Source organism: Phaenicophaeus curvirostris, chromosome 2, assembly GCF_032191515.1.
Source record: "Phaenicophaeus curvirostris isolate KB17595 chromosome 2, BPBGC_Pcur_1.0, whole genome shotgun sequence".
Classification (NCBI taxonomy): Eukaryota; Metazoa; Chordata; class Aves; order Cuculiformes; family Cuculidae; genus Phaenicophaeus; species Phaenicophaeus curvirostris.
This window is the reverse complement of record NC_091393.1, coordinates 110,211,976-110,237,157: the sequence shown is the minus strand read 5'-3', so window position 1 is coordinate 110,237,157 and position 25,182 is coordinate 110,211,976. Positions and strand designations below refer to the sequence as shown.

The window sequence follows — 25,182 nt, the reverse complement described above, 5'->3', positions numbered from 1 at the left end:
CTGTGAAAGATCTTTGTTTGGAAAAAAACAGTGATAATTACAATACTACCATTTTTCCTGTACCCATATAAATGGTAAATGGAATTCCCCTGGAGTATATTATTCAGGTTAGCACTTCTGCAAACATGGGGACACAATGTCAACTCAGCCTCTGTTCAGTCTTTATAACAAATTGCTAAGCCACCAGCAGACCAAACCAGCTTTGTTTTGGAAAATGACAGTTTTTAGAGCAGTCTTCTCACATAACATTAATTCCTATTTTTTAAATTGCTCTGTATTTAAATGCCAGTTATTACAAAGCAATTGTACTGCTTAAATATGCCTGGTGAAACAAATATTTGTTTTAATTGTGTTCAGGACATGTGAATGTGCTTACTGCAGCAGAATGAAGAAAAGCTTCTTATCTCTGTGAAGCCATGTATCTTCCTCCACTCGGGAGCCTTCATCATCTTTGAGAAGACATGATAGTTTCCAGAGAGTCTTCTTCTCTGGGGATAAATAATGCACAATTTCCATCAGAGCTAACCAAACACTATTACAATTAAACAGGTTCTGTTTCTTCAGTTGCATTCCTATGATTATAACTTGGTCAGTGCTTTTGTACCTGCAAATGGGGCTGTGTTTCTCCTGCTAGGGACGGCATGGCTGATGAAATGGGGTTTTGGCATGACTTCCATCCATTGCCTCTCTCCACTTACTACTCATGGGTTCCCAAGTGTTGGTCAGAAGGGTCCTAGAGCATCTGTTCCTTGCTGTGATGGGTAAGAGACATCCACCATGTCCATCAGTAGGACATGGATCTATTAGAGCAAAACCAGAGGAGGCCACAGAGGTGGTCTGAGGGCTGGAGCTCCTTCCATCTGAGGACAGGCTGAGAGAGTTGAGCTTGTTCAGCCTGGAGAAGAGAAGGCTGCGGGGAGACTACAGAGCAGCCTTCCAGTACTGAAAGGGGCTGCAGGAAAGCTGGGGAGTGGCTCTTGTTCAGGGAAAGGGATCACAGGGATAGGACAAGGGGGAATGGTTTTCAGCTGAAACAGGGGAGTCTGAGATGAGATCTTATGAAGAAATGTTTTCCTGAGAGGGTGGTGAGGCACTGGCCCAGGTTGCCCAGAAAAGCTGTGGCTGCCCCATCTCTGGGGGTGTTTCCAGGCCAGGTTGGATGAGGCCTTGGGCAGCCTGATCTAGTGGGATGTGTCCCTGCCCATGGCAGGGTGGTTGGAACTGGGTGGGCTTCAGGGTCCCTTCCAACCAAACCATTCCATGATTTGATGATTTTGCCAGGGACTTATGCCCGGTGAGGAAGAGGGATAATGGGATATTAAAGTTGGGAATCTCATTCGCCACTGGTCAGGTGAGATGTGTGGTGAAAGGAACAGTTTTGATACCAGTTTTTCATGCTTGATCCCAGCGGGAAGATTTAATCACTTAAAATACATTCAAGATATACCCTACATTTCCTGTGTTGTTTGTTTGCTGGCAGCTCCCAACTGGAATGGCTCTGTAAGTACCTGCCTCTCAGGTACCCGTGCTGAGGAGTTTCAGTTAAAGTGAACAGATAATTCATAGGCTGGGGGCAGGACATTCCGTAGAGATACATTTTCCCAGTTAATGCATCCTTTTAGTGAAACTCTTTATTTGCACATTTTTGATTAGGTGCCATAGCTCCAGCCCCAGGAATGAGCGCTCCACTGCGAAACAGAATGAAAGCAGGTCTAGTAATGAGGAAATGTCCTGGGAAAGCCTGGAGAACCCAGTAAAACTCAATGCATCTGTGTGATGGAACCGGTTCCTGAACCTCTAGACCAGTCTCTGGGGGCAAACTTTACTAATTTGAACATGAATTACAATTTTTCATTAGAACACTTGTTTTGTGTGATTTTGCAGTGTATTTCTTCAAAAAGTATCCCCAAACATTGAGAATAACAAACTTGCTAGATGGCATGAGCACAGGCATTATCAGTGTGCGGCATTTTAAGCACACTAGGAAGTATTCCAGGTGACTGTAAACTGCAATTCGAGGTCACCTGCTTTATTCTTTTACATCATGCAGTGATTGGCTACCATTGATTAAAATATTAAATATCCTTACCCTTGTAAGCTGCTGTAAATCAGCTTATAATATTGTGTAACTAAAATATGAAATTAAAGTGATTGGAGTACACTTGTTCCTGTTACATCTTGTTATCTTCTGATCATACTTTATTTCTATCAAGATAATTTTAAGTTCTCACCCTGTATTTACTGAGCTGCTGTTCCTCCCACCTCAGTGCCACCTGGACACTCAATCAGCTGATGCTTTTTCTATCATACAAGCTATTAGTGAATATATTAAATAATGCCAGGCACCATGCAATCAAAATTACTTTAATTATAGATATTAGATCGTTTTAGTACAATATTGATAATTCAGGGCAGCAATTTTCCAGGTGTTACATCAGCTAATTGGTAATTTAGAATACTGAAAACTGCTTCCAAGTCCAGTTCATTCCCTGCCCTCGTGGATGTAACCCCTGCTGAAGTGTGGCCAAAGAAGGAATTGAGTTATGAATGGTTTGGCATCATGCATGATTCATTTACATCTTAGCTTTAGGAAGCGTATTCACATGTATGTACATGGCTATGGCACCTACACACAATTTTTTCCCTCCTCATTTTCAATGGTTTTCAATACCCTTACATTCAGAATTTCCTGATCTGAAATTCCTGTCTCTGGTTTGTCCTGTACCCTTCACATGATTCATTATGCCATTTTCAGAATGCAATACATAAAATACAAACTGCTCAGTAAAGCAGTAAAACTATTTTTTCTCTGCAACATTTGCTGTTGGAATTTAAACACAAATCCTTTGGGTTCCACTGTGCTGAGACTCAATATCCTGCCACATTTTATCCTTCTATTTAAAAATTAATGACTTGTATTTGCAGCCAGTCTTGCGTCAGGACATTCTTGCTTGTAATTAATTCCTTCCAGCCTCTCTCCATGATGCTCCTTGCCCTCATTGCTGCTGAAAATCTGAGTCTCAGGCTCCACTGAGAGTTCAAGTGGTTGAGAATAAGGAGGTTCTATCATTTTTGACGAGTTGGTTTATTCACTCTTGCTCAGCATTTGTTCCAGTTGGTATCTCCTGTTCTCTGATATATATATATATATATATATAAAATTACTGATCTATCTATCTATATACAGGCATATATATATATATATATATACACACACTGTTAATTAAATATTGCAATATAGGATGACCTTCACAACAAGCTGTTTAATTACTAGGATTCATTCCATTAGGCTGAAATGAATATAGACTACGGAAAAAGGTATATATCCACTTTGGATAGGGTTCTTTTGGTAGCTTCTTTGGAAAGTCAGTTTGTTGTCCTTGCTAGTGCTGGCTCCAAATTAACAGAAGGAAAGGACACAACAATAAGGCAAGAACATGAAAGTAATTAGATCAAACTGTAAACACATCCAGTGTTGGGGAGGGCTGGGGCAAAGGAAAGGATTTGTCTTGCCTTTGGCAGGCTGAGGGAGTTGGAGTTGTTCAGCCTGGAGAAGAGAAATCTGCAGGGAGACCGTAGAGCAGCCTTCCAGTAGCGAAAGGGGCTACAGGAAAGCTGGGAAGGGGCTCTTGGTCAGGGAGTGCAGGGATAAGACAAAGGGGGTCAGTTTCAAGCTGAAAGCGGGGAGACTGGGGTGAGATCTTGGAGAGAAATGTTTTCCTGTGAGGGTGATGAGGCACTGGCACAGGTTGCCCATAGAAGTCATGGATGCCACAGCCCTGGAGGTTTTCAGGGTCAGGTTGGATGAGGCTTTGAGCAACCTGATCCCAGTGGGAGGTGTCCCTGCCCATGGCAGGGGGGTTGGAACTGGATGGGCTTTGAGGTCCCTTCCACCTCAAACCATTCTATGATTCCATGATCCCATGCTTCCTCCAGGGTTTATTATGTCCAAAGCACAGGAGAAACATACAAACGAGGAGCCTAACATACATGTTCAGCTCAGCAATTCCCATTTCTTGTCCCATTAGGGCTGATGCCATTCCAGCCTCTGTATCTGAGAGTCACCTATAGAGATGCACATAAATGCAGTGTGGATATCGAGAACAGGCACAAACGCTCCCTCCATTGTACCTCTGTGCTCATTACATTTTGCACTTAACTATTTCTGCATGGTTTGCAATGCTCAGTTGTAGAAATAATTTCTGTTAAAGGAATTTACAGTTGGGTTAACAAAAAGCAATTGAAAGAGTCACCATTGTTACAAAGTGCTCTCATTACGGCCACATATATGTATGAAACAGATAATGGCTTGCATGCGACACACTGAGTACTCTTGTGTCTCACACTTCTGCTATAAAAAAAGAAACTCAAGCTGGATAAAAGCATCTCTTTTTTCTGGAACTGTGCCAATGTGTCCACGTGGCAATCACAGAATCACAGAATAACCAGGTTGGAAGAGACCCACCGGATCACCGAGTCCAACCGTTCCTACCAAACACTAAACCATATCCCTCAGCACCTCGTCCACCCGTGCCTTAAACACCTCCAGGGAAGGTGACTCAACCACCTCCCTGGGCAGCCTGTTCCAGTGCCCAATGACCCTTTCTGTAAAGAATTTTTTCCTAACGTCTAGCCTAAACCTCCCCTGGCGGAGCTTGAGGCCATTCCCTCTTGTCCTGTCCCCTGTCACTTGGGAGAAGAGGCCAGCACCCTCCTCTCTACAACGTCCTTTCAGGTAGTTGTAGAGAGCAATGAGGTCACCCCTCAGCCTCCTCTTCTCCAGGCTAAACAACCCCAGCTCTCTCAGCCGCTCCTCATAAGGCCTCTTCTCCAGCCCTTTCACCAGCTTTGTTGCTCTTCTCTGGACTCGCTCCAGAGCCTCAACATCCTTCTTATGGTGAGGGGCCCAGAACTGAACACAGTATTCGAGGAGCGGTCTCACCAGTGCCGAGTACAGAGGGAGGATAACCTCCCTGGACCTGCTGGTCACGCCGTTTCTGATACAAGCCAAGATGCCATTGGCCTTCTTGGCCACCTGGGCACACTGCTGGCTCATATTCAGTCGGCTGTCAACCAACACACCCAGGTCCCTCTCCTCCAGGCAGCTTTCTAGACAGACTTCTCCTAGTCTGTAGCACTGCATAGGGTTGTTGTGCCCCAAGTGCAGGACCCGGCATTTGGCCTTGTTAAACCTCATGCCATTGGACTCTGCGCAGCGGTCCAGCCTGTTCAGATCCCTTTGCAGAGCCTCCCGACCCTCCAGCAGATCGACACTTCCACCCAGCTTAGTGTCGTCCGCAAACTTGCTCAGGGTGCACTCGATGCCTTCATCCAGATCATTGATGAAGACATTGAACAGGGCTGGACCCAGCACTGAGCCCTGGGGAACCCCACTTGTCACTGGCCTCCAGCTGGATTTCACACCATTTCCCACCACTCTCTGGGCCCGGCCATCCAACCAGTTTTCCACCCAGGAGAGTGTGCGCCTGTCCAGCCCAGAGGCTGACAGTTTCTCAAGCAGAACGCTGTGAGAAACTGTGTCAAAGGCTTTGCTGAAGTCCAGGAAGACCACATCCACAGCCTTTCCCTCATCCAGTAGCCGGGTCACTTTGTCATAGAAGGCGATCAGGTTAGTCTGGCAAGACCTGCCTTTTGTGAACCCATGTTGACTGGGCCTGATCACCCGGTTCTCTTGCATGTGCTTCATGATAGCACTCAAGATCACCTGTTCCATGACTTTCCCTGGCACTGAGGTCAGACTGACAGGCCTGTAGTTTCCTGGGTCCTCCCTGCGGCCCTTTTTGTAGATGGGCACAACATCAGCCAGCCTCCAGTCCAGTGGGACTTCCCCAGTCTTCCAGGACTGTTGGAAGATGATGCAATGTCCCAACAAAGGAGAGAGCAGGAAAGTCACTGCTGAACAAGCCATATTTGTATAGCACAAGGATGGGTTTTGACCTGCACTGTGCCTGGGTTTCAGCATCTCGTGAACACTCACTCCATGGGGAGCAATGCAGAGATGCTGTCAATTACTGGCTTAAGAATGATGGTTCTGTAGATGCTGGGATGCCCTGGATCTCTGAAAGGCTGTTGATACCAGTGATGTATGTCTGCACTTGGTTGCTACGTGCTCTCTGATGCTGATTTTCAAGGCAAATCTGAGTAAGCTCTCCCTTCAACACTGCTTTGAAATGAGTTTTCTGAAGGATACGGTTTCTGTAATGGTTTGCTGTCTTGCTTGTTCCTGCAAGAGTAATTCTTTCTTGAGCAGCACAGACAGGCTTCGCTATCAGTGTGTTTGGAACAGCATGGGTCATTTCATTTTCCTCTTTTTTTCCCCTTTCTAGCAGTATAACAAGAAGATTGAAAGCCCCAGTTGAGCATTTCTTTAAACACTGCTATTTTCAGGGAGCTTTGGGGCTTCACTTTTGTTTTGCTTGAGAGATAAAACACTGGTATGTGTTCAAAATACAAATTTAAAGCTTGGCCAGCACTTGTTCTGAATAGTGATGGTCAGAAAATTCATTTGCAAGGCATTTACAAATGCAAGATCTATGGTGAAAATAAAAGCTGCACTTGATACCTTCTTGATACATCAGAAGAGTTATGTTTTGTTTAACAAACACAGCCTCTTCCAGAGGAAAATTAATTTATCTGTAACTGTCTTCTGGCATGGTCTGCAAATAAACTCTCATGTCCCTTGTCAGCTTCCATATATCCTCTAGTTCTTAATGTGGATTTGTTTTTTCAGGCGTAAGAAGCAGCATTTTAGGGATACTCAGGTTTAAAATCTCAGTTCTGATTTATGATGGGTTGTACAAACCCAATGCTGGAGCAGCTACAAAGGAGTCAGCAGACAGACATATTCATTCCTTGGCTGCAGGTAAGGGAATGATCAGTGATAGCTGGCACAAAGAGCTGGAGCCCAGCAGCAGCGGTAGTGGTCTTGGAAGCAGTAGTGGCAACCCCAAGAGGTGGGTGAGCCAAGCAGGGAACATTGGATTTCCCTTGGGGGTGCAAAAGTTTCATGATGCTCTTAGTTCACGGGGCTGGTGATGTGATGCGCAGAGCACCCTTAGCCAGATGGAGTATCAGCATCAGACAGAAAGCTGCTGTTGGCAGAGTGCTCCTTGGTAGCCCTTAGCACTCTGGTGAATGGGGTGGTCGGTGCCTAGGATGGAGTCCGTTCAGTGAGGAAGCAGCCTGACGGAACATCATGTTTTGAAGTCATCTGAAAAGCCAGTGAAATGATGGTAACCAAAACAGGAAGCACAGGCTCCTGGATCAGCAATGCAGAAGACCCATTTCTACACCTGCAGCACGACATTCAGAACACGGGAAAGGACTTCATAGAATCACAGAATCACTAGGTTGGAAAACACCTCCAGGATCATTGAGTCCAACTATTCCTATCAACCACTAAACCATGTCCCTGAGCACCTCATCCACCCGTCTTTTAAATACCTCCAGGGATGGTGACTCAACCACCTCCCTGGGCAGCCTCTGCCAGTGAACAGGCTACAGAAGGCCAGAGATGTCAGGAATTCAGAGTAGTTGCTTGTCCTTACAGCTGATGGCAAACTTTCTCTCTGGTGTAATTGGCAAGGGGGAAGATGCAGACCACAGGTTGTGGGTGAGCATAAAACAAGCAGCTGGAAGAGATCCTCGCAGGGCAATAGCATCTGCAGAATAGTGCTGGAGCTATTCATAGCAGAGCTCTGCCCAAATGTTCCTCTCTGTGCTGGGCTCTCCTCTCTCAGCCAATGAACCAAGAAGTTTAAGGGCCTTCTGCGCATGGGCTACAGAGAACGAGAAGTCAGACCTGTAGTGTATTTCGCAGGGGAGCATGCTGGGTTTGATCTTAGCAGCACAAGACAGCTTAATAAGTTTTTTTCTAACTTCAATATGTGCTGGAAAATACAGTTGACCTTGTGGGTGCCACTGAACAGGCTTGTTCCATCTTGAAGCTAACTTTCTGAAACTTTTAAATACAGAAAAGCCGCGACTGAGACAGCTTCCTTGCACAGCTGGCTATATTTAATCCAGGAAAATGTCAATGCTGGCACTGTGGGAGGAAATCCCATTTTCCCCTAGAACTGTAAGTGGCCCAAGCAGACCCATTATTTTCTTCTCGAACACCAGATGCTGTGGAAAATGTCACCTTAGAAGGCAGACCTCGCAGTCTGATAATACAGTGTTTCTATAGATCCATAAGCCTGTAAAATGGACAAAAATCATAGAATCATAGAATGGTTTGGGTTGGAAGGGACCTCAGAGCCCATGCAGTTCCAACTCCCCTGCTATGGGCAGGGACACCTCCCACTAGATCAGGCTGTTCCATACCATCTTCTCGGTTTAATATAGTAGGGAAAGAAGTATATCCAAGATTTCACCAGAGGAACAGATTGGAGACCATGACAAAGAATGAGCATGTAGAGTAATTTATAGCATGCCTGAATTAGACTTATCCTGTCTGATCTGCAGTTAAAACTGGGTAGAGTAGGCTTAAGTTGGCTCCGTTAGCTAACGAAGAACTCATACCAGGAGAGTGGATGTTCATTTAGCCCAGCTACGTGCCATGATCCGGGCTCTGCAGCTGTTTCCCAATACCGTGGCTGTGTTTGAAGAACACACGTTTGATGCTCCACTCTTCTGAAGGTGGCATGGCTTCACGCTTCCTGCGAATGCACTAGACTTTCCAGAGGAGTGGAAACAAAAGCCTATAACATAAACAACCAAAACTCACTGGGGAGAGAGATCCTGTGTCAAAACTCCTTAGGGCTTCCAGATGCCTGCGCAACCAGGAATTAAACATTTTCTGTTGTCTGGATGTGGAAATCATGTCAAAAAAAGAAGCAAGTCAAAGTGCCTGTCAGGTAATGGAATGACTTCTGTGTGAGGGAAGATATGTAGATATGAAAACTTGTCCACCAGGATTTAGTTTGCTGGGGATTGAGTCAGCAAAAAATGTTGCCATACTATGGAAATGTGATGAGACAAGTGAGACCTAAAATAAACGGCTATGATGTCAGAGAAACAATATTATCCACATCTGGAATTGCTGAAACACTCATCATGGAAAGACTAAACAAGGTGTTATAGGAAGGATGGCAGAAGAAACAAAAAGTAATTCTCTGTAACCTTGGTTCCAAGATGGCCAGGGATCTCCCACAACTTTAAAATTACCAGCACAGCAAATCTAATTTTTCTGACCAACAGATCCCATTTCTTACCATGCTTGTTAAGGACTTTCATCCCTGCTTCTATGACGAAGGCAGCAAATTGGTTGGTGACAGTTCCACACTGCTGCTGTCCATGTGTGGCATTGCCTTGATGCAGGCCAACAAGGAGGCATCTGCAAGGGAAACAAGAGGTTTACACATGAGATTTTGTTTTAAAATCTGGGTTTTTTGAGCAAATCTGGGGTTAACAGTCCACACCAATGAAGGAGAAGTTTTGTAACACTTGTATATGTATATGATAGCATGGCAGCTATTGCTTACCAAAGCAGGTCTCCATTCCCTTTGAGCAGAGTTGAGATCAGCATGTGCATTCATCTGTTGACTCTGGTCTTCCAGCTTTCTGGAAGGTAATATACTTCTGTGGCCTGGGAAAAATAGCTTCTCCTGAAATAAGGACCCTGCCTACCCAGGGCAGGGAGCAGAAGTGCAGGGGACAGACCTGCCCTGGCAAAGAAATTTGGGATATGGCACTTATTTTACAATATATCAAACTGACCCCAGTTTTCACTCTGCACAAATTTCCTTTGGATATGCTTAAAAATGCAGCCTGATGTACAGGTTTATACACAGACGCAGCTCTTTGTGAAGGGCTTGGGCAGTTTCTTTCCTACAGAAGAAGTGGGAAGGCTGGAAAAGAAGCAACTGGAGGCAGTGGGATGGAGGAATCTCAGTGACTTCACTATCTTTAGCTGCTTAAAGCAACTTGATCTTATAGCTCCAAGGCCACATAGAGGCTCGTATTGGCTGTATGGCTTCATATGGTTTTATTACACAAAGATAAATTGCTTTGCTCATCCTAAGCTGCCTGTTCTACAGAGACTGTAAATTAATAATGAAAGGAAGAGAATCAGTAGAATTGTATTTCTGCAAGAGAAATTGATCTGTTAATGTTTAAATTCTTTGCCACAGGCTTCAGCAAATCTTCAGTTGAAGGTAAGATTAACTTCCTCCCTACGATTCCAACATCTTGGCTTACACTGTTTTTAAAGATGCATGAACAAGAGATATCCCTGCCACTCAGCTTTTTGATCAGATCACGTTCATTTGCGCAGATGCTATCGTGGCCATAAATTTCAAAGCTAAAGATAGACTTGACCTTCTTCCCCCTTATCTCTTAATTCTCTCAAATAGATCATGATGTAGTGCTACCCTGCACTCTTTCAAGCCTATCTCATTGCATGCTAAGCGGACACACTGATTTGGAGAGCAGGAATCCTATGCTTCAAGGTCTTTAAAAAAGGAGTTCAGACTCCCTATCTTTTATTTAAAGCAGGACATACACGTGCCAACTCTGGAGCTTAAAAACCTGATTCTATTTTTTCACTTCAAATAATTCCATCACAAAATCTTTACATTTTACGAGGCTACTTCATAACATGCAAAGCCTTTGAAACATTTGATCCTGCTTTCACTTGCACTCCCATGAACCTTGAGTAATTGATTAAGGAAAATTGACACCAGATTCATGTCATCATACAGAAGAGCAAAGAACCATTGTCAGCTCTTGGCTATGTGACTACAGTATCAATTGCTACAAAAGGTCTCTGGCCGAAGGCAGACCTCATCGCTCTGCAGCTCCCGGAAAGGAGGTTGCAGTGAGGTGGGTACTGGTCTCTCCTCCCAAGTAACAAGTGATAGGATAAGAGGAAATGGCCTCAAGTTATGCCAGGGGAGGTTTAGGTTGAATATTAGGAAATATTACTGCACTGAAAGGGTTGTCAAGCACTGGAAGAAGCTGCCTATGGCAGTGGTGGAGTCCCCATCCATCCCCATCCCAAGCCATGTGGATGTGGTGCTTAGAAACATGGTTTTGTGGTGGAATTGCCAGTGTTGGGTTAAGGGTTGGAGCTAATGATCCTAGAGGACTTTAACAACATAAATGATTTTGTGATTCTAGGGATGTTATGGCCAGAATTACTTTTTTTAAAGAATAACCTGTAGCAGAATATTCCTGTTTCAATGTTTACAGTAAAATCCAATAGCACAGCATCAAAACCAGAAAGATCAAGCAAGACACATGAATTCATCAGGAGTTCAATCCTGGTGGAAGATATTCCTCAACTCTAGATTTTCATAGAATCATAAAGGTTGGAAAAGACTGCCTGTTCCTCTAGCATGTCCTCATGGGGTAATTCACAAAACACCTCGGCAGCCCCAGACATTCAGTATTTCACAGCACCGATGTGATGCAGCTGTCTAGAAGGTGCTGTTATGAAGACAGGGAATTCAAGACTGTAAATCTGCTCCTCTGTTTTATTTTCTCTTTATGTGCAGGAAGGAAAAAAATTGTTCTGGTCAAAGGCTCAGCATAAACACTGCTAGATGAAGTGGGAGTTTTGAGCTGATGAGAAGAATCACACTCTGAACCTGCTTCTTGGTGGTGCAAAGGGTATCATGATAGCAGTGTAAACATGATGCAATTCATGACTGCTTTGACTGTTGTCTAAATTGGTTTAGTCAGGAAGGTCGTCAAGGAAAGGAGCGTGCTGGGAGTGTTTTGCTGATTGTTTCATGTATGCGCACTCTTTCTGGTGGTACTAGCTGTGTAAAAGTGCCTCCTTTTTAATTAACTTTAGTACTACTATCACTGCTCATGGTCCAGCTGCAGTGTCTAGGCTGGACAGGACATCCAAAAGAGCAACCCCCTTCACTGCAGCATGGGTTGCCTGTTCCTTTCCTACCTTCCCTGGACTTTGAATTAATTCCCTGTTAATACATGGGCAACTCTGTTCCTTTAACTTCATAGGAGTTTTATGAAGGCACATTAACTTCTTATAAAGCATTTGATGCAGTTATGATAAAACCTATGAGCAGACAAAGAGGAAATTCCAGGGAGACCTTAGAGCAGCCTTCCAGTTCTGAAAGGGGCTACAGGAAAGCTGGGGAGAGGCTCTTCATCAGGGAGTGCAGGAATAGGATGAGAGGGAACAGTTTTAAGCTGAAAGAAGGGATTTAGATGAGATCTTAGGAAGAAATGTTTCCCCGTGAGGGTGGTGACACTGGTCCAGGTTGCCCAGGGAAGTTGTGGCTGCCCCATCCCTGGAAGTGTTCAAGGCCAGGCTAGATGGGGCTTTGATTCAGCGGGAGGTGTCCCTGCCCATGGCAGGTGTTTGGAACTGAGTGCCCCTTCCAACCCAAACCGTTCCAAGATTCTATGAAACTATTAATCTGAAAATCAGATACTGAGTATGGAAAATACCGACATTAAACCGAGCACCAAATAAAGCCATTGTCTGGGTCTGGGGAGGGACACAGAGGGAATGGGTTTGTGGGACAAGGCTGCTGTGGGAGCAAGGACAGACACAAAGGACCTGCACTGAGCATAGTGCATTCCACTCTGGCCTTACCTTACTTCTGTGATAAGGCTTTGCTGTTTAAATTGTCTCTTCCTCCACTCATGGCTATAAACCAAGAAATAAGAAACCAAAGAAATAATAAAACCTAGTTTCTATCCCACAGGATGCTCCATGTTTTCAGGATATGTTGGATTGGGACAAACAGTTTGAATGCCATTTGTTACACCTGGCAAATGTATGAACAGTCAGCAATGTCTTCTTGGGAGCTGTCAAGTCGTTCCCAGCAGACAGCACTGCTCATCTCCATAATTCCACAAGCAATCATGATGTAAGGCTCACTCAAATAATTTTGCGTCTCCTGTTTTCTGCATCATCCACCTCCTTTGCCTTTAAACTCCTTATGGGAAGGTGCATCCCAGTATTTATAGTCTGCTACAGCACGCGTGTTTCTTGCTTTGTTTGTGGTGGTTAACAAATTGACCTTGCCTTTTAAATGGTGAAAGTTATAATTGAGGCAGAATATCAAACCAAGAAGAGCATCTGGAAGTTCTAGGTCAGTTTGATGACATGCACAATTCAGAAAAATCAGTGGGGTCTTGCCAGCATTAGTTTTGTTCAGTTGAATATCAGATAATACAGTAAATGTACTCCTGCTAAAACTGTTGTGTTCTCCATCTCTCAGCAAAACTTGAAAAGCATTTCTTTCAGAATAAACGTGAATCTCAGGGCACTCATGTTTTGTGTATGGTAGGAACCACCTCAAAGTAATGTCCAAGCAAATCAGAAAGGAACAGTCTTGGACACACTTCCACACACTTGAACACTACAGTCTGTAGGGAAGACAGAACCTTTCCCTTTTAAGTGAGAAACAGGCCGTCTTCTTTACTGCATCACACAGAAAGTCTGTTACAAAGCAAGATCATGAACCTGCACTGCAAACCTGTTAGTTCTCAGAAGAGTTCAGTAAATGCCAAATTCATAAGAAAATCTAAAAAAATAAAGGAGCCCAGTTCTGCTACTGTCCCTGGTGGGACCTGGGGCTGTGTATATCCGTTTGATATACACAAGTACTTCCATATCCCCCACCTTCTTCTTCTCCCCCCTCTTTCTGGCCCCTAGCCTACCAAACTTTTTGCTGCCATTACTGCCCACTCAGCTCGCTGTGTAGGCAACAAGAATTACAGAAAAGCTGGTGTGTTTGCCTCCTCTTGCTACCCCTCAAAGAGGTGCAGGGCCCTAACTTTCCTGCTCTGCCCTGGCTATCACCCTGCCATGTACCTGCAGAGGGAAAAGCAGCAGGAGATGGATGCCCTGCCTGGCTTGCTCAGGGTGTAGGAAACATGCTGGATTCTTCTTGCTGGCAGGAGCAGCATAAGCTGTCCGACAGGTAAGCTCTGTCTGAATGAGATTCAAGAAGTGCTTGAAAAGCTGTCAGCCTGGCATTGAGACAGCATGACACATCTGCCTGTAGTCCAGCTTCAGCAGGCAAGGAGAATCAGCCTGGAAGCAGAAACCACAGTCCCGGAGCAATAGCCAGCACTTATTAGGAGCTCACTGAGAATGAAGCTGGCAGGGCCAGAAAGACTGATTGCTAAAAACTGGATGGAGCTTTCAGCAACCTGATCCAGTGGAAGGTGTCCCTGCCCACGGCAGGGGGATTGGAACTGGATGGGTTTGGAAGTCCTTTCTGACACAAACTATATTTGTGATTGTGTGACTTTATGAAAGTCTAGATTTTCTGCTATTGGTCCAAACCCGGCTTCTGCCTGAGATTTGTGTGTCAGGAGTTCACACAAGTTTGGGATGGATATACCTTGCCTTTGCAGCTATGAGAAGCAGCATAATTCAGCTCATCCAGCTATTTATTTTGGTAATTATGCCTCTGCCTCTTACGTTTATAGTATGTTTTCATCACAGCCATTGTGACGCCCTGGATGGCAAAGCTTAGCAAAGTGGTTGGAACAGTGGAATCAGACTGAGAAAACCTCAAGACTGATAGTTCCAACTCTTCTGTAAGGCACTGCAGATGCCTATTGCTTCATACACTCATGGCTGCTTTTCATCACAGGTGGGCAACTTTATATTGTAAAAATGTAAAATTCCTGAAGTATATTAATTCCATTTTTTTCTGTGCTCAAAAATTCTGAAGAGTGCTTCAAAATGCCCTGCATTTTGCCTGTAGTAGTTTGAAGTCCCGGCTATAGCATGCTGGTACTCTCAATGTGAAAGAAGGAGACAGCACCCCTGCACAAAGAGGTGCTGCAGTTCTCTGCTTGTCATTAGTACACGTCAACACTTCATTAAACTGTCCAGAGACTGAGAGCATAAGACAAATGGACTCAACTCTGAAAAAGACACAGAAGGAAAAAATATGTTTGTTGATTAATGGATGCACATTCAAGTGAGAAGGCTAAGAGTGAATGGACAGGAAGGGCAGCGGTTTAAAATATCCCATTCCTACGGGTGAAGTCAGGTGTCTGCGAACCATCGGCCCCTGTAAAGGCTGAGAGACTGGCGGTTCCTGGCAAGGGCCATGAGACAGCCACCTCAAGATACCTTGGGAAAACAAAAGTTATCCTGTGGTCCATTAGCTGCAGATTCCAGTCTGTGAGGTCAGGGCTGAGGTACAATAGATACAGGAGTATATGAGGCATTAGAATTGGTGTTTCATCTCTTCTTCATCCCCCTCAATCTTCAGTGATACTTCTGCTGAAAGCCACCCTGTATCCCAGAGTTCATGGATTTAAATCTAAAGGCTTGAAGCCACTGGAATGCAGTGGTACATTCTGTACAGGCAGGGACTGAGCTGTACTAAGAAACCAAGCTGACCGCCAAGGTGAGGAGAGAACAAAGGCAAAAGGAATAAAGCAGCAAAACAGGCACTTCTATGAGCACCACTTAAAAAATGAAAAGCTAAAATAATGTTTTGTAAAAAAGTTTTATTGTGCACATTAAGTGTGGGAACATTTTACAGAGAAGAAGGCCTGGATGCTGTGGGACTGATTGATACTGAGCAATTCTAACAAAGCCTTGAAACAGAGAGCTGAAAGATAAACAAAGGCCAGCTGAAAGGAATACAAGAGCTAGTTCAGTGGGAACAAGCACCAGCTGAAAGAAAAACAATTAAAGAGAACTATCAACATAATTAATTTTAGTGTAACTTGGTTTCTTGGCATGTGCAGTAGTTTAGCCAATAATATGTTAGTAATAGCTTTATGGACAGCTACCTTTAACCAATAATACACTGTAGATACCCTCGTGGGCACCCAGTTATGTAACCAAAAAGGGTTTATAAAGAAACAGCTAAGCTCAATAAATTGAACGCTTGCTGATCATATTGATCTCTGCGTTTGATTCCGTGATGCTCCCGTCAACAATCAAGTATGTTTTTAACTCACTAAGAAGCAGAGGCAAGTCATATAGAAGGACTCTGCTTATTTTTAGTCTATGGGACAAAGAAAGCAGAAGAAAGTTGTCACTCTGTGGAAAACTAGAATTAATGGAGTCCTTTCTTCCCTTTGAGCAGTAACGCTAATAGTCCGCGTTCCTCTCAATTTATGAAATTAGCTCCTCTCCATTTTTAACCTCACTTTCGGACTATAACTGGCAGCATCATCTGGCCCTTTGGTATTTGTTACTATTCTCATCTGTTAAAACATCTAATCAGTTTTGTAATTAATAAAGGATTTTAAGTGGGTTTTTTTTAGGTGGTTTCTTTTCCATCTTTGGGCAAAGCTGTTTTAATTGCTCAGCTGCTAATCAGCTACCAGTAGCTGGGTTGCAATATCTGTGATCTGACAGGGTATTCCTAAGGGACTGAAAACATCTCCATTTCATATTTACTGGTGGTAACAGTGACATTTAACTGACTGAGGTCTCTATCCAACAGTAAATTTAGCATAACCTTTGGTATGATGTGTGCTTGCAGAATAAAGAAAACCCTAACAGGGAGTTAAGAGAAAACAGAATTGCAGAAAGGAGTCACGATAAATCATCTGGAATACAAATAAGAACAGAAATATATCTTTATGTGTATGCACTTCCACTGATCTATACTTCTCTCCCATTAGCCCCATTTCTGTGGCTACATTTATGAAGAAAAGAAACTGGAATAAAGAGATAGATGTTCAGAACCTTTTTTGCTAAGTAATGAGGGAAATAAATGGACAAATAATCTAAGTAGGAAGGAGAAAAAACCTGGCTTGCGGCTATGGCTCCAGTTGGAAAAGAGGTTACGGATGATGCTGCTCATTGCCACCTCCCCCTTGATGGAGCTGCTTCTCAAAGATCATGGAATCATTAAGGCTGGAAAAGACCTCTAAGATATTCCAGTCCAACTATCAGACCAACCCCACTGTGTCTACTAAACCATGTCCTGATGTGCCACATCTGTATGTATGTTGAATCCTTCCATGGATGGAGACTTCACCACTGCCTTGGGCAGCCTCTTCCAGTGCTTCAACACTCTTGCAGTAAAGAATTTTTTTCTAATATCCATCCTAAACCACCCCTGAAATCTTCAGGCATAACGGAATATGCAGGTTTGAGTTGTGTCATCTGACCACAGGAAATCACCAATACTGTAGCCGTGCCAACAGCCCCGAGGTCAACACAACTGCAGGGGCAGCAGCACCCATCCCAGGGTCTGCCTGCTGCAGGTGACCTCGGTAACCAAGATCGTCTGCCAGAGAGCCCTTTTGAGCAGCTAAATCTGTGTCAGCCCAACAACATCAGATTCTTACTACTGCAACTGAGACCAGAATGTGATGCAGAGAAACCACAAATAGAATGGGAGTCAAAGTGCGTTGGTTTGGAGGTACAGGGAACGAAGGAGAACAAGGTAAGGTGGAATCTGGCTCAGATGTACAAACCATCTGTGCTGTGTGTCAGTGAAGCAACACAGATCTACAGCAACATAAGCTTGGAGGCCTCGTGGAAGAGACTGCAAAATGCAGTGGTTTGCTTATAACCCAGAATATGTTTCAGTGGAGGTTTTGGCAGGGATCTGTGATGCACAGGCTGTAGCGAGCTTCCAGGAGTAATTCAGGGACAGGGTTTGGGGGTCTTTTTCTTACTTTTAAAGCTATAAGAAACTCCTTACTCCTTTTGCCAGATCAATATTTCTACTCTAACATGTAGCTCAAGCAATCCTGGCTTTTGTCTGCCTGAGCGTGGGTCTCAGCTCTGTTGATAAACCATGGAATCCCTCATTCCACGCCACACCGAGGAGTGTGAAGGGAGGTGCTGAGGAGAGACACTTAGAGATCACTTGAACAGGGAGCCTTACAGCTGTGATGTTCTTGAGATATTTATTTTGGAGGGGAAAATGCCTGGGGACTGTTCTCTTAACAGCCAGTAGAACTGTGTGAGGGTGCTTAGTATCATGCCAGTCCTCAGCGCAGTAATCCTACAAATCCAAAGAAGTTAATCACAGAATCACAGAATCACTAGCCTGGAAAAGACCTCCAAGATCATTGAGTCCAACCATTCCTATCAACCACTAAATCATGTCCACGAGCACCTCATCCACCTGTCTTTTAAATACCTTCAGGGATGGCAACTCAACCACCTCCCTGGGCAGCCTCTGACTGCCTGATGACCCTTTCTGTGAAAATTTTTTTTCAGATGTCCAGCCTGAATCTTCCCTGGTGGAGCTTGAGGACATTCCCCCTGGTCCTGTCCCCTGTCACTTGGGAGAAGAGGCCAGCTCCCTCCTCTCTACAACCTCCTTTCAGGTAGCTGTAGAGTGCAATAAGGTCTCTTAATGGAATAAGGTCTCTTAATGGAATAAAGAGCTTTTTTTAATGGCTTGGGAGCTCCCTGTGGCTGCAGATTTGGCAGCAGTGTCTGGTAGCATGTTCCAGGAACCTCACAAAAAGCTTTCTGATGGAAAAATGAGGGAAATTAGACATCTGAGCCTTTGACATGTATTTCTCATCACAAACCCTAGTATTTTGTGTCCTGTTCTACAAGCTTGTGGATTAGTTTTGGTTGTCTCACTCACATAAAGACTCTATGGCTTAGCTTTCCATATTATTGTGCCCTCAATGCCTACTCACTTTTATCTCCTCTAGGCAGTACTGGCACCCCATAGGCAGCCAAAGCATTTGACATTGTGGAATGGCTTTTACACTAAGAAGAGAGGTGCCTTGTGCCAGCCCAATCTCTTCCCACTGGAGTTACTCATCGTTGTTAAGGAATCGGTAATTTTCAAATTGGCTTCCACGGCTCTGAGCCTTCTCAGCACAATACAGCTTTGAACGATCATTTGGACAGGGCTGGTGACTCAGACAGGAGTGTGTCTTTCCTAATCCTTACTTTACTCTGTGGCTGAAGAAGCAACACAGAAGGGACTGCCACTGTCTCCAAGCAGGGACAGAAAGATTCACCCTTTGCAGTGAAGATAAACAAACTACTCACTGTCATTCTGTGACTTTAACACACAGGCTCAGTAAAAACCTTGTTCTCACCCCTATGTGGATGACACTGAGCTGGGTGGACGTGCTGATCTGCTTGAGGGTAGGGAGGCTCTACAGAGGGATCTGAACAGGCTGGATCAATGGGCTGAGACCAACGGGATGAGGGCCAAGCGCCGAGTCCTGCAACTGGGGACACAACAGCCCCGTGCAGCGCTACAGACTTGGGGAAGAGTGGCTGGAAAGCTGCCCGGCAGAGAAGGACCTGGGCAGGTGGTTGGCTGACAGCAGCTGAACATGAGCCAGCAGCGGCCAAAGCGGCCAAGAAGGCCAACAGCATCCTGGCTTGGATCAGCCATGGCGTGGCCAGCAAGAGTAGAGAAGGGATCATCCCCCTGTACTCAGTGCTGGTGAGGCTGCACCATGAATCCCAGGTTCAGTTTTCACTCCCTCACTACAAGAACAACATTGAGGGGCTGGGACACATCTGGAGAAGGGGAATGGAGCTGAAGAAGGGGCTGGAGCATAGAGGTTCTGGGAGTGGCTGAAGGACCTGGAGCTGTTTAGCCTGGCAAAGAGAAGGCTGACAGGGTGAGCTCATCAGTCTCCCCAGCTCCTGGAAAGGAATTTGTAGCAAAGTGGGTGCTGGTCTCTTCTCCCAAGTTACAGGTGACAGGACAAGAGGAAATGGCCTGAAGTTTCACTGGGAAGATTTAGATTGGATATCAGGAAAACATTCTTCACCAAATAAGGGTTCTCAGGCACTGGAACCAGCTGTCCAGGGCAGTGGTGGAGTCTCCATCCCTGGAGGTGTTTAAAAGACAGGTAGATAAGGTGCTCAGGGATATGGTTTAATATTGAACAGGTACAGTTGGACTCAGTGATCTCAAAAGGCTTTTTCAACCAACCAATCCTATGATTCCATTAGTCTATAACATAAAGGCAACATGAGAAAACTTCAGATCGTGCCTAGTTCCTGCCTGGGAAGCCTATGAAGGTAAGCAATTACCAACTCTCTTCTCCTCCCTACTTGTAAAACCCCTTGGTCTGGTACCAAGCCCACCCTGCCCTGGAAGGATGACTCTACTAAAGCTTCTTCTAGTGCTGTAGGAACTGCCCAGCCCATACATTACCAAAAATTAGACATATAAGGATAGAAAAACACCCCTGCTGGGACCATCCAGACCAAATGCTTTGTCTCCTGGGCTGGCAATGCATGTAAGAACACCTGAGCCTGGTCACTTTCTGCATCTCATTCCTTCAGTGTTCACGGCTGTTGGATGGGTGATGTTAGAGGGTACATCCCTACAGTGTATGCAGACAGTTTGCCTGTGCCTTTTTTGAGCTTGCCAAGAGCATCAGAATCATAATGTCCTAGGGCAGCAAGTTCCAGATACTCAGACCTTGCTGTGGAGAGCAGCACATATGTGGCTTTTAAAAGCCATTTGTTTAAGATTTACACTAAAGAAAAGTCTGGGGTTTCATCCTGATCAAAATAGAAAGTGACAATGATTGCTAGGTCAAACGGAACAATTTTGAAATCCAATAGTATGATTTCATTAGTTTTTGAGGTACTGTTACACCATCTTAAACAGTAACTCAATTTGAAATAAAACACTATTTCAAAATGAATCATAGAATCACAGAATGGTTTGAGTTGGAAAGGACCTCAAAGCCCATCCAGTCCCACCGCCCCGCCATGGGCAGGGACACCTCCCACAGGAACAAAGCCTCAAAAAAAAAGCAGCACACCTCATCATAACATACTATATTAAAGCAAACTGTTTCACATTTTAGGGAGTTTTCTGTATTTGGCTGAAGCTTTCTGGCCACATTCTGGTGTGAATTTGCAAGTAGTTCCAGCTAAACCACAACTGCATTATCAGCAGATGATTTTCTTGTATAAAAAACTTCAGCTGCCTTTACATACCGACCTCTTTGTTTGCCATCATAACCAGGAGGATCTGTCCTGCAGCATCACGTGTGCTGCCTCTGACTGAATAGCACAGTAAAATGTTGTAATTAACACACAGAGAAGTCTCATTCGAGAACAATTCATAGAATCAAATAATCAGAGAACCATTAAGGCTGGAAAACACCTCTAAGATCATCCAGTCCAACCTTTAGCCCAATATCACCATGCCTACTAAACCATGTTCTAAAGTCCCATGTGTACATATTTTTTTAACCCCTCCAGGGATGGAGACTCCACCACTGCCCTGAGCAGCCTATTCCACAGCTTCACCACTCTTTCAGTGAAGGAATTTTTCCCAATATCCAACCTAAACTTCCCCTGGTGTAACTTGAGGCCATTTCCTCTTGTCCCATCACTTGTTACTTGGGAGAAGAGACCAGCACCTGACTCGCTACAAACTCCTTTCAGGGAGCTGCAGAGAGCAATGAGATCTCCCCTCTGACTCCTCCTCTCCAGACTAAACAGCCCCAGGTCCCTCAGCTGCTCCTCATAAGTCTTGTTCTCCACAAACTTCACTTGTTGCCCTCCTCTGGACACACTCCAACAGCTCAGTATCTTGCTTGTAGTGAGGGGCCTAACATCTTCCTCTTTAAGCTGTGTGAGAATTCCCAACTGCTCCTCTCACGTACATAGTGCCATACCACTCGTGTGGCTTCCATACCATTAAACTGAGTTGAATCAGGATCCAATGTAGTAATTTGCAGTAATCCTCTTTTAGATATCAATCCTCTTAAGAGCAGACTTGGTTTGTGCCATACCTTTTTCTGAAAAGGCCTCAGTGTCATCTCTGAATAAACCACGTACCACATCTATTGTTTGATAACCTTTCCTTATCGCCTCTTTGGTGTCCAAGCCATGAAAGGCGATTGTCAAAGAAAGGTGATCGTCAACACCCAGACCAGAACCTCAGTCAGGAGGGGGATTTGCACAGCATGTAAATCCTATATGAAATCATGATTAACTCTGCATGAATCACTCCTTCAAAAGACAAACGCAGGTACTTAGTGATCAAACCACACGCCTGGGGGAAATGTACATGCCAGCGCTGTGCAGAGTTTAATAGTGTCTGTATCGTTAATGTGCTGCTGAGCAAACCCAGGGAATACCATTTATCAGCCAGGCAGAATTTCTCCTGACATCATTTTTTTCCCGTTACCTTGCTCTACAATTCCAAATGAATAATCACCTGACTTTTACTTCATAAAAATACACTAAAAATAGAGCTTCGGTGTTAGTATGGAGCTCTCCTTTACCGCATGAGTTGTTGAATAGGACAGACTGGCCTGCCTTCCACCAAGGTGAATAAGACTAGGGGAAGTGGGGATGAAAATTAAGGGTGTCTAGATGTGTAAGCAGGGAAAAGAGACAATTTCAGAATGACAGAACTGAAAAACAGTTGCTAAGTAGCTGCACTTACTGGCAGAATTTGAACTACAACAGGAACATCCTCCCTGCTTCTTTCTTTACAATTCAATGTAGACTTGCAGTTTTCCTAAAAGGGATCTCACGTTAGAACTGTGTTCAATTGCACAAATGACCCCAAAGGTCACAAAATCTGCAATATCACTGCATTTTTTGTTTTGACTTAACAAAAGCTGGAAGGGAAATAATGAACCATCAAGCTAACCAGATCCTGCAGTCTCCATGCATTATGAGAAAGTACAATTTATGAATTCATGTAAAGGATCTCAAAATCATAACATCTTCCTAGCAGTAATGTATTGCACAAATTTGGTTCAACAAAGAGCTAGTAACTGTTTTTAAATGAAAGCAATGTTATCAGAATATAACCAGACTTACTGCACCAGAACCTGCAGTGTGACTCCAGTGACTCCAGCCTTTTCTTTACACACCCGATCAACCACCCAGCATGCAGTTATCATCTGCTGGTTTTAGTTAATGTTAAAAAAGAACTTATTTTCTTTTCCCTTTGAAAGACAAATAACCATTCTGGGTCCAGTTTATCCAACATTCAGGCATAGAAACCAGAAAGTAATCTGAACCCAATTATACTTTGAACATAAGGAAAACATACGTCCTCCTTCCCTTTGATGTTGAAACAAATTAATTTATCCTGGGCATTAAGCAAAAGTAAAAATTGAGCAGCAATGACATAAAATATTATAAAACCAACATAAAAAAACCAGGAAGTCTTGAAGCAATAATGCTCTGTAGCCCTGAGATGCTGATTTCCAGGCAATAAAATCAAACTACAAGAAAACTACTTCAAGTATAATTAAAATCCATGCAAGTGACATAGAATCATAGAATGTCCTGAGTTGGAAGGGATCCACAAACATCATCAAGTCCAACTCCTGTCCCTGCACAGGACAATTCCAACACTCACACTGTGTGTTTGAGGGTGTTGGCCAAATGCTTCTGGAATATTGTCAGGCTTGGCACTGTGACTTCTTCCCTGGGGAGCTGTTCTAGCACGCCACCACCTTCTGGGTGAAAGCCTTTTCCTAATGTCCAACCTACCTCCCCTGGCACCTTCCATGTCACACCCAACTCCATTACCATAAGTGAGTGGGCAGCCTTAACAGCAGCCTGCTAGGGAACAGACACAGACAGGTAGGAGTAAGCACCACTTGACCCTCCTGTTTGTTCCCTTTGATCTCTAGGTGCCTTTTGAAGTCTCCATTTTTAACCTCTTTCATATTATTCCTGCAAGTCCTATCTGGTCAGGATTCAAAAGCTCACTGTGTTAAATGCTATTTGCTCTCTTTGTTGTAACAAAGCCACTATTAATACTGCATTAACCTGTCACAATTGCTTTCAAAGACAGTAGCACCCAGCATGGTGCTAAACCTTTAGCACCTGGAGTTAGGAATTGTTTTTTTATGAGGTTATTTCTTTCCATTTCTCTCGCTCCATGAAGCCCATAGAGGCTTCTAGTGTCCTAAAGAGCAGAACATCATCTTACCGGAGGATAAGAGGTGATCAGAAGAATCCCTATCACAAAACCAATACAAAGCATGCTATGTACTCTTGCAGTTACTCCTCTTCTCCAGGGTTGTGGTCCCTGCCACAGACACGTAGGTAGGGAAACATAACACTGCCAGAAGGAGGTGAAAAGGTCCCTAACCTGTTAGCTGGGGCAAAGTGACCCCCACCACTGACGAGAACGAACCTTCTGAGTGAGAAACTGTGTCCTGGTTTTCCTCTCTGATTGCCTTTCCTACCAGGACAGCTCTGGTTTTGTATTGGCTGAATGGATTTGTAACAATGGAGGAGGCCCGAGCATTCAGTACACACGTTTCTTCCCATAGATCATTTCCTACTCAAGCAAGAGTTCACTTGTCTGACAGATGTACACAGAGCAGCAAGGGCAGTGGGATATACTTACGTTATCGATTATGGCTGGTGATGATGATGTGGCTCCCTCTACTGCAGTATCCTACACAGTGTTTGGTCTCTCGCAGAGCTCTCCGAGATAAAAAGAAACAGACCTTTTAAAACCCAACCAATCTACCCCAAAGCTCACACTGATAAATCTGGCTCACTAAGAATCGGCTTCATGACTCGCTGGAGTAAGTCAGGATGATGAGCCACATTTCACACAGTGCAGCTGGCAGAGAGACAACACACCTTCCCTCAAAGGCAGGAGGTGCCTTAGAAAGGTAGAATGTTCCTCCAGAAGGGCTCCAGATAACACTCCCATGTCTGTTTTCCCTCCTCCTTCCATTACTCCTTTTTCAAGTCCTTCTTTTTGCCTCTTCTATGCCCTGATCCTTGTTCTCCCCTTTTGCATTTTTTCCCCCTTATTATTTCAGGCTTGCTTTCCCCTTCTTATCTTTTTTGTCACTTTTACAAGGCAAACTGCTGGCAAAGGAGTTGGTTTCCCTGACTCTAGCACAGATAATTGTCACAAAATCATTAAAGCAGAGAAAAACATGCTGGCAGCCCCAAAAAGAAACTGGTTCAGTGTCCTGATGCTGTACTAATTGCAGTGCACCAGCACCATGAAAATCAAGTGTTAACCACTTTCTGCCACCCACACAGCCAAGAGAGGAAGCACATGGGAGATCACAAGGCAGATCTGCATCTAGAATCATAGAAATATTTGGTTGGAAAAGACCTTTGAGATCATCAAGTCCCAACCGTACCTGCCCACTACTAAACCAGATCCCTGAGCATCTCATCTGCCTGTCTTTTATACACCTCCAGGAATGGGGACTCACCACTGCCCTGGGCAGCCTACCCGCACCCAGTGTCAGTGTGGTACGACAACATCATGACCTGTCCTCCCC

At 44.4% G+C, this 25,182-nt stretch overlaps 1 long non-coding RNA gene across 2 annotated transcripts in view; it reads right to left on the bottom strand.

The window, feature by feature from the left end:
* Window positions 1-226: 226 nt before the first annotated feature.
* LOC138717536 (uncharacterized) overlaps window positions 227-25,182 on the bottom strand; it is a 35,736-nt gene continuing 10,780 nt past the window's right edge. Inside the window, exons 2-4 of one of the 2 annotated variants that reach the window (XR_011336895.1) lie at window positions 24,279-24,358; window positions 9,234-9,355; window positions 227-488 (exon numbers count right to left, since the gene is read on the bottom strand). This is a non-coding gene — a long non-coding RNA (uncharacterized lncRNA). Of the gene's footprint in view, window positions 489-1,944; window positions 3,133-9,233; window positions 9,356-24,278; window positions 24,359-25,182 lie in introns of those variants that run through there. The other variant, XR_011336894.1, reaches the window with a different exon arrangement.